Raw genomic sequence first — 14,864 nt, forward strand, 5'->3', positions numbered from 1 at the left:
TGAGAAGGTCACCATCTTTTAAGTTACTTTAGGATCCCTATGGTAGAGATCTGTGTGAAAATAGTTCCACAAAATTTATCTTGTTTTACTTATACGACTCATTGTGATGCATCATGTTTCTTTTTTAACAGGTTTATCAAAATGCTCAGAGATATTCTTGATAAGTTATAGTCTCAGCTTTCCTCCTTTTGTATGCTTTCCCTCCCCTCCCCCACTACAACTTAAATATTTTCCATTTTCCCTGTTTTCATGGTGTGCTTAGTTCTTACTTAATATTTTAATATAAAGTACCTCGTACCCTCTTGGAACAAATACAAAGTAGTCTATTGCTATTGATAAAGTCATCGATTATCTCTTAGTTGTCATATTATGGACACATTTCATACCTTGTTGTTTCTGAAGCATTTCTCTCTTATTCTGTAGCTCTCCTCTCTTAGTTTTACTCTTAACCCTCTAGTTGTTCATCTCCAGTCTCCTTAAACAACCTATTTTTTCTACTACTTTACTGATATTTCCCAGTGTTCTGACTTTAGCCTTCTTTTCTTCTTACTCTGTAGGCTGTAGGTAATGTCATAACATCCTACCCATGCTGTTGGGAACTATTCTCCCATTTTATAAATGAAGAAAGAGATACACAGAGAAATTTTAAAAATTCCCCAGGGACACATATTCAATAACAATCAGAGCTTATATTTTAACAATATTTACATTCCTTCTGCCATACCACATATGTCCCCAGGATAGGCTGGGTAACAAAACCCACAATATATCTGTGACTTTGACAATGTTTGTTTTTTGTTTTTGTTGTACGTTACTACCTTTAGTGAAGACCTCTACTTTACATTGCTGCTTTCTGGGACCCCAACTGACAGAGGCTTTACCATCTGGAAGGTTGTTGGTTTTAGTGGTAGCGAAAGGAAAATTGAGGAGTTGAGCACCGGTAATTAAAAATTGAGATGGAGTTGTGAAACACACCTCACTTTTGCTCACATATCCTTGGCTGAAACAACTCACATGGCCGTGATTCCAGAGGATGAAAGTTTCAGAGAGCCAGGTAATTATGAGTAGAAGTAATGTCTACCACAGTTTCCCTATAAGGTAGAATACTCATCATATATTTGATAACTACAGTGGGATGTTTTTGGCTACATTCCAATTACTTCTTTCTCAATAGCACCACAGTTATTAGTGGGGTAAGATTTCCTCTCCCATATTTCGTGTGGTCTTACAGGATAGATACAAAAGTAAACAGACCCTCCCGGTTACCCTAGAATAAGAGGCAGCCAGACGCAAAACCTAAGCTAAGTTATTCAGGTTATCTGCCACAGGACTTGAGGCCTGTGGATTGATACAAAAACAGGAGGAAGGATGAAAATATTTATTCTGACACAGCAAACTGACCCAACCATTGTTGCTAGAATGATCATTGGTCTGGTTCACTTTCTAGAGCCCTCTAGAAATCTGTTTCCTAATTCTAAGCAAGTCCCACCTGTTTATTCTGTGAACTCCCACATAGCCATTTCAGTATGTTTCTTTGCATAAGGTAGTTATATTCTGTTGCTTAAAACAAAGGAACCCAAACCTATACACACTACTGGATTAATATTCTGAAGATACGCAGGGATGTAATTAGGATATCCAAATGTGAAGTTGTAGGATGTATGTGTCTTTATATAAAATTTATAGAATAAGATTCAGAAATAAACTAACAACAGTGTTGACATTAATTTACATAACTTTTTAAATAATGCAGTAAAAGGTTTCAAGAAACCATAAGAAAGCCAATAAGAGCCTCCTAAAGCAGTATGATGATGCCTTTGCTATGGGATGCTTCAACTCAGATTGCTTATTAGCACCTAGGTTAGAATTGGCTTGGTGATAATAAGATAAGCACTTCACTAATATGATTCTGAATGAGCAATTTTCATATTAATGGCTTTTCCACTGTATTAATGAAAACACAATTTGCCACCATAATGGGGACATCACTTAAATTAGATCAAAATTGCTAACATGAACAGTGATGTTAATAAAGCAAAGCTGTTGTATGTGCTAATGGTTCTTCTATTGTATTAACAATGTTCTTATATCCCAAAATTGGTATTACATTTGAAAAAACTGTGTCATTTTATTGACTACTTGATAATGTCACTTACTGTATGTGCAAGCCACTGCCATCACATTAACTTTGCATAGATCTGCCAGCAACTGAGCAGGAAGTCACAGAGAATGGAAGATTCTACACACTGGAACTAAAAAGCAGTATTCTATCAGCAAAGCTTCCTTAATCTGGAACTAGGTTAAGGAAGAGAAAACACTATAAGAAAATGAAAAATTTAAACATGAGTCATTTATATAATGACATTTATTTCTGTTTTAGTTTACTAGGGCTGCTGTAACAAAGTGCCACAGACTGGGTGGCTAAACAACAGAAATTTATTTTCTCACAGGCCTGGAAGCTAGAAGTTTGAGATCAGAGTGTCAGCAGAGTTGGTTCTTTCTGACAGCCATAAGGGAAGGATCTGTTCCAAGACTCTCTCCTTGGCTTAGAGATGGCCATCTTCTCCCTGTGTCTTCACTTACTCTTCCCTGTATGCGTCTATGTGTCCAAATCTCCTCTTCTTTTAATGACATTAGACATATTGGATTAAGGCCTACCCTAATGACCTTATTTTAACCTAATTACCTCTGTAAATACACTATGTCCAAATATGGTCATATTCTGAGGTATTAGGATTTACAATTTCAACATAGGAATTTTGTGAAGAGGGACACAATTCAGTATATAACTTCCCTAAGTTTTAATTTTCCAGGCATGTACAAAAATGTATGTATGAAACATTTAAGTTTAGCACAGAAAATATTACCAGGTTACTTATAATTATTTAAGGTGTTCTGATTTATACTGCATATAAACATCCCCCAAACTGAGCTTGAACATGAAATCAGGTAACTGTGGTGAAGTATTTAGCTCACTACTCACATAGCAAAAGAAAACTGAAGGTTACTATCAATAGTAGTAATAACAACTGTACTATGTGTGTGTACAGGAAAGGAAACCCAAAAAGAGGAAACATTTAAATGATAGGTGGTATCATCTCATTTAGTTTTATAGATATTTCTGTTCCCTGGAATGTAAATTCTTACTGGGTTAAATTCAACAACAACAAAACAAATAAACAAAAAGCCCCAAACAAAAAAACTCCTAATATTATTAAGAATAACATTCATTCAATTAGACAGATATTTAATGGGCACTTAGTACGTGCCTGACACTGTTCTCAATAATGGGCAAAATGAGTCAGTAAAAGTCCACACAGTAAGATCTTTTAAATACTTTAAATATATGCTGGTATTTCTTCATATTGTTAGGATTAAAAAGAATCACCACAGAACTATTTAATTTTAAATATGTTGCCAGTCTTGGTTTGAAACTAAGACTCAGTTTGAAAGTAATTCATAAGACTTAATTGCTATTTAGCTAAAGAGAACACGTCTTACATATTCTGACTTATTCTATTCCATTCTATTCTAATAAACTTTGAGCTATCTGAGAAATCTCAATATGCTGGTGTTTAATATTTGAAGTCTTGTCAATGAAGGCAAAATAACCTATTTTTTTGCTTCAGAATAAGTGGCTGAATAACTATCTCTTCTGAACACCTCTTTACCTAAAGCTTTGAAAGATGAAATCAATAATTAAGTCTTTAAAACAATTTGTTTTAGCTCTTTCCCTTCCAACATTTTATCTGTCCTGATGAAAGTAAAAAATGAAATGGCTTTTAACATTATTTCTTTCATTTCTAATTCTTTTCTATTTTATACTATCTGGGGATATTACCAAATAATTTAAAATGGCACAAAAACAACACCAGGATGAAGAAAGGAGAACTTAATTTATAAACTGAAAAATCAGAACAATCATAATAATCTTATAATATAGATTTTCAGTTGATTTTAAGCTATATTTTTATGCAAATCAGTAGCCAATATACATCTTTTTAGTAATGTAATTGATATCTTACAAAATTTTTATCATTAATACCTGTGGAGAATTAGTATAGTGCTTTCCTAGTTCACAGGAGAGATCTTGGTTATTGACTGGACTCAGTAACTTGTATCAACCTATATAAAGCACTTGTAATTTGAGAAAACTGGATGCAAGCTGTTTACTTGTGAAATGATATAACGTAACATAATCCTCAAAGCATGTACTTGAATATAGTGCATATGTATTTGCATAGTAATGAATCCACAAAATAAAGTATAAGGAATTAAGTGAAAGCTAAAAATGAAATAAGATATTGCCAAAAAGAAAACCTGTGGCTGCATCACATTAAATTTAAATAGAAACTCTTCCTTTGAAACTCATTCTAAATGCATTTTTGTACTTAAAGAAAAAAGTATTTAGAGAAAATATTTTGTAATCAGGGTGTGATAAAAAGTATTATATTGCACATTATATTCCTTACTGGAATAAGAATTAATAGATGTCTTAACTAATAATATTTTTCATTAATAAAGTCCTTCCTTTCATAAAGCATTTTCATATGTAAAATGAAACAAAAGAAAAGAAATACATCTACAGAACATTCATTATACTCTAGTATCTGCCTTGGCTTTTTACATGCATTATCTCATTTAATTTTCATATCTCTGTAAGACAAAAACAATCCTCAGTTTCTAGATCAGAAAATCAGGCACAGAGAGATTAAATCACTTTCTCAAAGTCACACAACTAGTAAGTGAAAGTATAGCGGGTTTAATCTTGGCAGCCTCAGTCCAGAGCTGGAGCCCCAAACCATTAAACCATGTTGTCTCTATGCTGTACTCATGTACTACCTCTATTGATCCTCAGGAAAAGCCTGTAACATTGTTATGAGTTGATATTACAGTAAACTCTTGCAGATAATTTTTGAATCTTCTCCATGTCACACAGTAAACAGTAGCACCCACTTTGGTACCAAACCTTGTTGGTCTAGATTCTTGACAAAGTAGCCTATCTAGTCAGCATGATTCTTCCCTTATGCTCAGGGTTCAATGTACAGATATTTCCCTAAAATGTTTCATATACTCCAGGTCCTAAGCTTTGAGATCTATATTACAGAGTGATCTACACAGAATATCATTTCAAATCTCCAGAATCACTTCAAGGCACCTCAAATTTTACATGGACATATAAACAAAGGGATGCTTTGTACTATCTTATAACACCAAACACTGAATGGGACACTGTAAGATCATTTTCTTTGTACCTATAAAAGTCTTTGTTCCCTAGCCCCAGGCCTTTCAGAAATACATGTCAACAAAGCTTGAACAGAACCTGAGAAGTAAAAGTGATGTATCAAAATAGGGGGCACGATCAAGCTGGTGGAGTGGGAGGACACGGAACTCAACTCCCTCCAGGAGCACATCAAAAATACATCTACATGTGGAGCAATTCTCACTGAAAACTAACTGGAGACTGGCAGAAAGAGTCTTCTACAACCAAGGCTGTAAGAAATATCCACATGGAATTGGTGTCAAGGGAAAAGAAGCCATCAAGTCAAGACCTGTGCCCCCGAGATGGAACTCAGGAGGGGGATTACATGGGCAGAGATCCGCCCTGGTGAGTGAGTGGTTTGAGCCACACATTGGGCTCTCCAGTGCTGGAATCTAACACCAGGAAGATAAAGTCCCCTTGGCTGGTTGGAGGGCTGGTGAGACTAACAGGAAGGCTGGGGGAAGCCTGGACTCTGCCCATGAGGAACACAGGCATGCTTCGTTACTCCCGACGCAAGGTACAGAGGGTGAATTGAAACTGCACAGGACATTGGCCAGTTGCCTGCAACTGCCCAGGCACCTCAGCCTGAGCTGAGTGCCCGCTTTGGTCCCACTGGCTTCACCACGCAGGTCCACACTAGGGCAAGGGCTACAGGGGCCAAGGGGAGAGCTCCATTGTGAGGGACAATGCAACTCAGGCCTGAAGTGGCATCTCAGCTGGTGGGAGGGCAGCCATTACTGGTGCTTACTGAGGCAGCTATCAGAAATGGTCCTGGGCCCTGACAGCAGCCAGGGCCACCAAAACCCACGCTCAAACCCATGCCAAACACCTGCACCAGCTCCTCTTGCTCCAGCACTGCTCCCCTCTAGGGTGAGGGTGCCAGTGCTAGGAGGGGAGAGACCACACACTTAAAGGGAATGGAGCCAGCCTGGACCCACCCTCAGGGCTTCTGCTCCAGCAACTTACTACCTACCCCTATCCCCAATAGGGTGGTGCTGGCTATTGAGCAGAGGAAAAGCCTTGGCTCATATCTGGCTCTAGCCCTAGCCACTCCATCTCCAGCCCTACCTCCTAGCCAGGTGGTAGCAACCTAGGGAAAGACATGACTCATGCTCATGTCAGATCCATGTCTCCCACCAAAGCCACTGGGCACATGCAGACTGTATGGGGATATTCCCACATAAGAACAACCCTTCAAGACTGCAGTAGGTGACTTTTTCACCTAATTTGATAGAGACAGAGAAAGTTAAGCAAAATAAGAGAGGGGATTTGTTTCAATTGGAAGAAGAAAAAACTGCTGGAAAAACAACTAATGAAACAGAAATAAATAATTCACCAGAGAAAGAGTTCAAAGCATTGTAAGTAAGAATGCTAACTAAATTAGGGAAAAGAATAAATGAACACAGTGAGAATTTAAACAAAGAACTAGAACTAGAGATAAATATAAAAAGAACCAGTCAGAACTGAAAATACAATAACTGAAATGAAAGACATACTAGAAGGGATTAACATAGATTAGGTGATACAGAAGACCTCATACATGATCTAGAAGATAGAATATTGGACCCAGACAGAGCAGCATAAAGAAAAACAGGTTTTAAAAAAAGAGAAGAGTTTAAGGGACCTCTAGGACAACATCAAGCATACTAAAATTCACATTACATGGCTCCCAGAAGGAGAAGAGAGAAAGAGGTCAAAAATGTTTGATGAAATTATGGCTGAAAACCTCCCAAACCTGAGGAAGGAAAACAAGATATCCAGGTACAGGAAGCACAGAGGGTCCCAAACAAGATGAACCCAAACAAACCCACATCAAGACATAATTATAATTAAAATGGCAAGTATTAAAGAGGGAATTCTAAAGGCAGCAAGAGAACCACAAAGAGCCATGTACAAGGGAACCCCATAAAATTATAAACTGATTTTTCTGCAGAAACTTTGCAGGCCAGAAGGGAGTGGCATCATATATTTTAAGTGTTGAAAGGGAAAAAACATACAACCTTGGATACTCTACCCAGCAAGACTATGACTTAGAATACAAGGAGAGATAAAGAACTTTTCAGGAAAGCAAAAATTTAAAATATTCATCAATACTGAACCAACTGTAAAAGAAATGTTAAAGGATTTTCTATAAGTGAAAAAGTCTGTAACAAAAGGTAAGTACCTATAGGAAAGGAATAAATCCCACTAGTAAAGGCAAACATACAGTAAAGGCTAGGACAACCACTTAAATAGGCTAGTATGAAGATTAAAAGACAAAAAAAAAAACCCATAAAATCAACTATAACTAAAATAATCACTAAAGAGATAAACATGAAATTGTAAAATATGACATCAAAAACACAAAATGTGAGGGAAGGGGTAAACAGATCTTTTAGAACGTGCTTAAACTTAAATGATTATTCAGCTTAAATCAAGTAGCTATAGTCATATGTCAACATATACTAACCCCATGGTAACCACAAATCAAAATGCCACAATAGTGACACAAAAACTAGAGAGAAAGGAACACAAGCATACCAATAAAGAAAATCATCAAACCAGAAGAAATTAAAAGAAGAAAATAACAGATAAGAACTACAAAAACAACCAGAAAACAAGTAACAAAATGGCAAAAAGTACATACCTATCAATAATTATTTTAAATGCCAATGGACTAAATGCTCCAATCAAGACATAGCGTGGCTGATTGGATTAAAAAAAAAAAAAAGACCCATTTAAATGGTGCTTATAAGAGACTCACTTTAGAGCTAAAGACACAGACTGAAAATGAGGAGATGGAAAAAGATTTCATGCAAATGGAAACAACAGGAAATCAGGGGTAGCAATACTCAAATCAGACAAAATAGACTTTAAAACAAAGTCTGTAACAAAAGACAAAGAAGGGCATTACATAATGGCATAGGGATCAATACAAGAAGAGGATATTATACTTATTAACATATATGCACCCAATACAGGAGCACCTAAATATATAAATATTAACCGACGTGAAGGGAGAAATTGACAATTATATAATAATAGCATGGGACTTTAACATCCCACATACATCAATGGACAGAGCATCCTGAAAGAACATCAGTAAGGTGACAGTGGTCTTATATTGACACATTAGACCAGTTGTACTGAATAGATATCTATAGGACATTCCACCCCAAACCACCAGAATACATATTCTTCTCAAGTGCATGTGGAAAGTTCTCCAGGATAGATCACATGCTAGGCCACAAAACAACTCTCATCAATTTTAAGAGGACAGAAATGATATCAAGCATTTTTTTCCCAAACTACAACAGTATGAAACTAGAAATCAATTACAAGAAGAAAAATGGGAAAACACAAACCCGTGGAAAGTTGTGTTTCCATTTTCATTTGTCTCGAGGTATTTTCTGATTTGCTCTTTGATGTCTTCGTTGACCCACTGGTTATTTTAGTGGCATACTGATAAACCTATAGCTAGGTTCATCAAGAAAAAAAGAGAGGACCCAAATAAGCAAAATAAGAAATAAAAGAGGAGAAATAACAACCATTATCACAGAAATACAAAAAAAAAAGAAAATACTGCAAGCAGTTATATACCAACAAAGTGAACAACCTAGAAAAAAAAAGACAAATTTCTAGAAACATACAAACTTCTAGGACTGAATCAGGAAGAAATAGCATCCTGAAGAGACCAATCACTAGTAGTGAAATTGAATCTGAAAAAAAAAAAAACCTACCAGCAAACAAAAGTCTAGGACCAGACAGCTCTACAGGGGAATTCTATCAAACATATAAACAAGAGCTAAAAAAAAAACAACAAAAAAAAACTATCCTTCTGTAACTATTCCAAAGAAACTGAAGAGGAGGGAACACTCCCAAACTCATTCTACAAGGCCATCACTACCCTCATACCGAAACCAGACAAAGACACTGCAAAAAAAGAAAATTACAGGCCAATGTCACTGATTAATATAGAAGTAAAAATCCTCAACAAGGTATTAGCAAACCAAATTCAACAGTGTATAAAAAGGATCATACACCATGATCAAGTGGGATTTGTTCCTCAGATGCAAGAATGTTCAATACACACAAATCAGTGTAATATACCACATTAATAAAAAGGATAAATATCACAAGATCATCTTAAAAGATGCAGAAAAAGCATTTGACAAATTCAACATCCATTATGATAAAAACTTTCATCAAAGTGGGTACAGAGGAAACATGTGGATATAATAAAGGCCATTTATGACAAACCACAGCTAACATCATACTCAGTGGTGAAAAGCTAAAAGCTTTTCCTTTAAAATCAGGAACAAGACAGGATGCTCACTAATACCACTTCTATTTAACACAGTATTGCAAGTCGTAGCCACAGCAGTCATGCAAAAGAAGAGTTAAATAAAAGACATTCATATTGCAAGAAAAGAAGTAAAACTGTTACTATTTACAGATGATTTGATACTACATATAGAAAACCCTAAAGTCTCCATCAAAAAGCTATTAGAACTAATAAATGAATTCAGTAAAGTGGCAGGATACAAGATTAATATAAAGAAGTCTATTGCTTTCTACAGACTAACGATAAACTACCAGAAAGAGAAAGAGAGAAGGCAATCCTGTTTAATATTGCATCGAAAAGAATAAAATACCTAGGAATAAACCAAGGAGGTGAAATCTATAAAATATTGATAAAGGGAATTTGAGATGATACAAAGAAATGGAAAGATATCCCATGCTCTTGGATTTAAAGAATTAATATTGTTAAAATGTCCATATACCCAAAGCAATCTACAGATTTAATGCACTCCCTATCAAAGTACTCATATTTTTCACATAATTAGAACGAATCATCCTAAAATTTATTTAGACCCACAAAAGACTCTGAATTGCCAAAGAAATCTAAAAAAAAAGAGCAAAGCTGGAGGTATCATGGTCCCTGACTTCACACTATACTACAAACCTACAGTAATCAAAACAGCATGGTACTGGTACCAAAAAAAAGGTACATAGGTCAATGGAACAGAATAGAGAACCCAGGAAAAACTCCACATACTCACAGTTAATTAATCTATGACAAAGGAGGCAAGAATAGAAAATGGAGAAAGACAGTCTCTTCCATAAGTGGTGCTGGGAAAACTGGATAGCTACATGTAAAGAATGAAATTAGAACATTTTCTCACATCATGTGTAAAAACAAAACTCAAAATGGATTAAAGACCTAAATGTAAGACCTGAAACCATAAAATTCCTAGGAGAGAACATAGGTCAACCACTTTTTTTGTTTTTTTGGTTTTTTTTGCAGTACACAGGCCTCTCACTGTTGTGGCCTCTCCCGTTGCGGAACAGAGGCTCTGGATGCGCAGGCTCAGCAGCCATGGCTCATGGGCCCAGCCGCTCTGCAGCATGTGGGATCTTCCCGGACCGGGGCACGAACCCGTGTCCCTTGCATCGGCAGGCGGACTCTCAACCACTGCGCCACCAGGGAAGCCCAGGTAGACCACTATTTGACATAAATCATAGCAATATTTTTTAGCAACATTAATAAGCCATAAAAAAGAATGAAAGTCTGCTATTTTGCAACAACATGGATGGACCTAGAGGATATTATGCTTAGTGAAATAAGTCGGAGAAAGACAAATATCGTATGTTATCACTTCCATGTGGAATCTAAAAGACACAGCAAAGATAGAACATAACAAAACAGAAGGAGACTCGTAGAGAACTAGTGGTTACCAGTGAGAGAGGGAAGGGGAGAGGGGCAAGACAGGGGTACAGGATTAAGAGATACATACTACTGTGTATAAAACAAATAAGAAAGAAAGGCATACTGTACAGCACAGGAAAATACAGTCATTATTTTGTAATAATTTTAAATGGGGTATAGTCTAAAAATATTGAATCACTATGTTGTACACCTGAAACTAATGTCATACTGTAAATTTAAGTAAATTATACTTCAATAAAAATTTTTTAATAATATTACTGCTGGCCATTTTGGCAACCTCTATCTCAGTTAAATGTCATCCATCTATTTATGCGTTCAACAAATATTTATTGACTTACTATGTGAAGGCATTTTTCTAGGCTCTAGCTTTATAGCAGCGAAAAAGTAATCAGAAATATCTATATGCATAGAACTTACATTTCAGTGAGGGTGGAGAGTTGATAAACACAGTACACAAGTACAAAATATAGAGTGTCAGACGGTAGTGAGTGCTAAGGAGAGAAATAAAGCAAGGCAATGGGATAAAGATGTCAGGGACATTGCACTGCAACGTTAAATAATATGATGAGTTCATTTTCTACTGCTGTATAAAAACTTACTACAAATTTATTGACTTAAGGAAACCCCTATTTATTATCTCAGAGTTTCTGTGTGTAAGGAGCCCAGGCATGGCTTAGCAGGGTCCTCTGCTAAGGATCTCACAAGGCTGAAACCAAGTTGTTAGCTGGGCCTCAGTCTCATCTGAAAGCTTATTAACTAGGTAACAATGTAAAATTTATTTCCTTGAAGCTGTAGAATTCATTGTAATTTGCTCCTTCAAAGCCAGCAAATGGAAACAGACAAGAGTCTCTGTTGCTTAGAGTCTCTGACTGTGGACAATGCCTAGGCCTTTTTAAAAATGTCACCTGTTTAGTTCAGGTTCAGCCATGATTATCCATTTTGGCTACCGTGGAATCAGCTGATTAGGGAAATTACATCAGCATAATCCCTCTTTTTTTTTTTTTTTCTACAATATAGCATGACATAATAACAGGAAGAATATCCCATCACCTATGCCATATTCTGTAGGTTAGAAGCAGATCACAGGTCCATCCACACTCAAGGCAAGTGGTTGTACAGGGACATGATCACCCTTGATGTGCCACCACTGGTGGTCAGCGAAGGTCTCTGAGAAGATAATGTTTGAGCTAATACTTGGAAAAGAGGGATAGAGACATGTGGATATCTGAAGGAGGGAGATTATAGACATCAGGAACAGTATAAAGTTCTTGAGACTGGAGCTTCCCCAAGCAGTTAAAACAGCAAGAGGACAAGGTGGCTAGCTCAGAGTGAGTAAAGGATACATAGGAGGGATTGATTTAAAGTGATAATAGAGGGAAGATCAGGCAGGGCTTTTGTAAGGATTTTGGCTTTTGCTGTATGGGAGAAAGGAATCCATCAAAGCTTCTTAGTTCAGGGGTGACAAGATCTATCTTACCATTACGTGTACCCCAAAGTTCATAGCAGCATTATTTACAATTGCCAAGATATGGAAGCAACCTAAGTGTCTACCAACAAACATAAAGAAGTGGTATATATAGAGAGTGGAATACCACTCGGCCATAAAAAGGAATTAAATTTTGCCATTTGCAATGACATGGAGGAACTTGGAGGGTATTATGCTAAGTGAAATAAGTCAGGCAGAGAAAGACAAATAGTGTATGATATCACATATATGTGGGATCTAAAAAATATGACAAACTAATGAATATAATGAAAAAATAAAGACTCACAGATATAGAGAACAAACTAGTGATTTACCAGTGAAGAGAGAGAGCAGGGGAAGGGCAATATAGGGGTAGGGGATAAAGCAGTACAAACTATTAAGTATCAAATAAGCTACACAGTTATATTATACAACACAGTGAATATATAACCAATATTTTATAATAAATATAAATGGATTATAATCTTTAAAAATTGTTACTCACTATATTGTACACCTGTAACTTATTTAAAAAAAAAAAGAAATACATCTGAAACTCCATGGCTGGCAGGTGCCTTATATCTTTGAATAAATGTCTGTCTGATGCACCCAAAGTCATATATGTACATTGGAAAGCTCATATATGCCAGTTCCCTGCTACTGTCAAGGAGAAAATATTCCAGATATGAATCAAGGGGCTCTGTGCCTTTCCTTCCTGAATTCTCTCCTGCAGAATATGGAGCCTATGTTGGTGGCTACTCAGAGTCCTCTGTTCATTTGCATTTGGAAGGGTCTTAACTGACTACATCTATTTGGTCACCTCTGAGCAAAACTGAACCTAGCTAACCAAGGATCTCCGTGCAGCTTCTGATGTTGTTGCCAAGTCTCACAAGCCTTCAGTTCCCTGGTGTTAATCCTGCATCCTGGATGCCCTTCTCACCAGTCTTCCTCTCATAGGTTTGGGGGCAGTTGCTTGCTGCCTCGTCCCATCTACCAAGCTCTTCCCCACTCCCAGCCCCCCACAGTGATGAGATCCTTACATTCACTGTCAAGCTGTCTCCCACCCACTTCCTTTTTCCTTTGACAGGTGGATGGCACTTCTCCCTCCAGGAGAAAAGGAAAAGAAAGCACAGGTGCACATTCCTGCTTTGTAGAGTGGTGTGTAGGGCAGCCTGGTGCCCTAGTAGGGGCTAGGAATCAGGAAACTATGGGGCTCTAATGGCAGCTCTTTGTCACCTCACTTGGGGGGATCCTGGGCATGTCACATATCTCTCTACCCTCTGTTTCTTCCTGCAGAAAAGGAGGGCAAACCCTCCCTTAAATAAGACAATCCTTTCCAAGGATCCAGCCATGGAGGGCACAAGGCAAACACTCAGCAAATGTGGGTTTCCTTCTGTGAGATATTTTACACATACCGTGATCCTAGTGAAGGGCATCACTAAGTGTATTTCACATAGGAGGAAGCTGATCTGGGGGCAGATGACCTGAATTACTCAGAATCATGCAGCAGAAAGGCCAGAATTTAAACTCAGGTCTGCTTGGCTCCAAACCACACCCTCCCTCTGCTCTGCCCCACCTTCCTCCAAGACCTTCATCCTTCTCATCTTCTCTCTTTCTTCACTGCTTTCTTTCCTTCTTCCTATAATATACTCAGGGCTGTGCCATTATTAGAAATAAAAACCCACAGTCAGGACATTCTGACACATGCTACAACATAAATGAACCTTGAGGACATTATGCTAAGTGAAAGAAGCCAGTCACAAAAGGACCAATACTGTCCCCCTTACATGAGGTTCCTAGAATAGTCAAATTCACAGAAGTTGCATAGAGGGGGAAATGGGGAGTGAGTTTTAATGGATACAGAGTTTCAGTTTGGGAAGATGAAAAGAGCTCTGTAGATGGATGGTGATGAGGGTTGCACAACCATGTGAATGCGCTTACTGACGTTTAACTCTACAGTTCAAAATGATTAAAATGGTAAATTTTATGTTATGCATATTTAATCACAATAAAAAATGAAATAAAAACAAACACACTTAAAAAAAATAACCTATCTTACCATTTTAGGAATATCATTCTGTCTGTCAGTAGACGATAAGTGGTAGGGATAATGAGTGAAAGCAAACGGGTCATGTAAAGGCCATTATAAGACAGGTATACACCACAGTAGCAGTGGTAGAGGTGACGATAACTGTTAATTTCTGATATATTTTGAAGGAGAATACGACAGTATTTATGAAGTGGTTGGATGTAGGAGATGAAAGAAATAAGGGAATTAGAGATGACGTCAAGGTTTTTGCATAAACCCTCTGCTGCAACTATTTTGCTTAATTAATTCTGAACATATCATGGTATATGCTATCAACGTGACGTCATTTATGATGTTAACTTTGATTACCTGGCCAAGTTAGTGTCAGCCAGGTTTC

The 14,864-nt window shown here is 37.2% G+C and overlaps 1 long non-coding RNA gene across 1 annotated transcript in view; it reads left to right on the forward strand.

Annotated features, from left to right (window-relative positions):
- Positions 1 to 11,877, forward strand: part of LOC111185548 (uncharacterized) — a 519,315-nt gene extending 507,438 nt beyond the window's left edge. The window contains exon 4 of the long non-coding RNA XR_002647573.2: positions 10,551 to 11,877. This is a non-coding gene — a long non-coding RNA (uncharacterized LOC111185548). The remainder of the gene's footprint in view (positions 1 to 10,550) is intronic.
- Positions 11,878 to 14,864: the final 2,987 nt, after the last annotated feature.

This window comes from Delphinapterus leucas, chromosome 3, assembly GCF_059928025.1.
Source record: "Delphinapterus leucas isolate spDelLeu-1000000601 "Yukka" chromosome 3, BTC_Dleu_Yukka2, whole genome shotgun sequence".
NCBI lineage: Eukaryota > Metazoa > Chordata > Mammalia > Artiodactyla > Monodontidae > Delphinapterus > Delphinapterus leucas.